The sequence below is a fragment of the Phyllostomus discolor genome, chromosome 5 (genome assembly GCF_004126475.2).
Source record: "Phyllostomus discolor isolate MPI-MPIP mPhyDis1 chromosome 5, mPhyDis1.pri.v3, whole genome shotgun sequence".
NCBI lineage: Eukaryota > Metazoa > Chordata > Mammalia > Chiroptera > Phyllostomidae > Phyllostomus > Phyllostomus discolor.
Window position 1 is genome coordinate 170,136,027 of NC_040907.2, and position 1,920 is coordinate 170,137,946.

Here is a 1,920-nt window from a genome sequence, read left to right on the forward strand (position 1 = left end):
GTCTCCAGTGCGGGACTGAGTCCTGCAGTTCTTCTCCCTCACCCAAGGGTGCCCAGCTCGACATCAGGCACTGGCTGGTACTTCATTTCAAATCCCCGTGGCCTTGGCCGGGGGGCTCAGTTGGTTGGAGCATCACCCCATACACCAAAAGGCTGCAGGTTCAATGCCCAATCGGAGCGTGCATAGGAGGCAACCGATCAATGTTTCTCTTCCTTTCTCTCTCCCTTCCCCTCTCTCTAAAATCTAGGAACACATCTTCAAGTGAGGACTAAGAAATAAAAACAAAGAATCCCCGTAGAGCAGAAGCTCACCAGAGAGGCACTGAAAGCCCATTAGGGTCAGGCAGCCCTTGGAGCCATTAGCCTCGCTCAGATGCGGTTTCTGCAGAATTGCCGCTCCCGGAGCACGTCCACCTCCCGCTCCCCGGAACCTGTGACCGCGCCACCTTCTGTGGCCAAGGGGACTCGGCAGATATGTTGAGTTAAGCATCTGAAGATGGAGAGACTGTCCTGGGGTATCTAGGCGTGCCCTGTGTAGTCATGGGGTCCTCAGAAGGTGGGAGTCGGAAGCAGGAGAGTCAGAGAAGTTGGGGCGGCAGAAGTGGGGTCAGAGCTGGGGAAAGACGGGGCGACAGGAAGACACCGTGTCGCTGGCTCAGAGCCGGGGGAAAGGGCCATGCTCCAAGGGGTGCAGGAAGCCTCTAGAAGCCAGGAAAGGCAGGGGCACGGATTCTCACCCAGAGGAGGGCACGCAGTCCCGCTGACTCTGTAAGATAATAAATCAGTGTTCCTTTAAGCCACCACATTTGTGGAATTTGTTGCAGCAGCAAAAGGAAGCTAACTCCACAGATAAATAGAAGCACGGCAATCTGTGTACAAAACTCCAACAGCCCGGGTACAGGATGGGGAGCCTGCTTGAGCAGCCACGCTTCGGAGCAGAAGCGAATGACTCAAGGTCGGCGGGGCGCCCGTGGCCACAGGGCAGGCTCCGTGGGGAGTGTGTTTATGCGCAGCCTGGCAGCCGGGACAAGGGAGGGGATGGCCCACATTCACCGTGGCCACTGGGTCACACAGAGAGTGGGTTCCATTTGGGGCTAAACCACTCCGGGAGAGTGGGACAGACTGGCCCGTCCCCTAAGCCTGGTGTTAGAGCTGTGACTCTCCCCAGTGGGGACCTGGTGCCGTGTCATTGGATGACAGTTTGGCGACGGATGTTCCGAATTGAAGTGCACGCTCTCATTTGATCACGCAGATAACCTAGACAGAGAGGTGGACACAAGGCAAGGGTGTTAACGATCGTGTGGCTTAGAGTCGCAAAAGACTGAAAACTACCTGATGCCCATCACTAGGGGCTTGGCCACGTAAGACAGTACTTTCACAGGTTTATCCACCTGCCCGTGCAGCTTCTAAAGGAGTCAGGGGGAGCTTCATGTATTCAGATGGACTCGTCTCCCTGGTTTATCATTAGGTTTTGAAAAACCAGGACACAGAAGGGCATATAGCGCATTTTTGTCTAACAGGTTGCGGAGGCTTTGTGAAGGCACAGCATTCGTCTGAGAAGGAAAAAAGCGGCAACAGGTCAGATCCAGAGGATGCGGGGCCCGGAGGACCGACGTTTGAAGTCTGGTCTGCCCTCCGCCTCGCCTTTCGCACATTCCCGCCCCCGGTGCCTGCGTTATGCCTGCAAGGAAGGGAGAGAAAAAGGGGAGAAGGAAGGAGACAGAGATCCTTGAGGCCAGCTCCCGTGTGGGGCTGTCGGGAGAACTGGGCTGTTTACTCCATGCAGAGGGCGAGGCTGAACCGACAGAGAAGCTTTGGACTTGAAATAAGGAAGAACTGTCCCCGCCACCCCCCCCCCCCGTCAGAGGCGCCCGGCACAGAGCTGGGCTGTGCCCTGGGGGAGCGTGCCCCATAGCTGCTG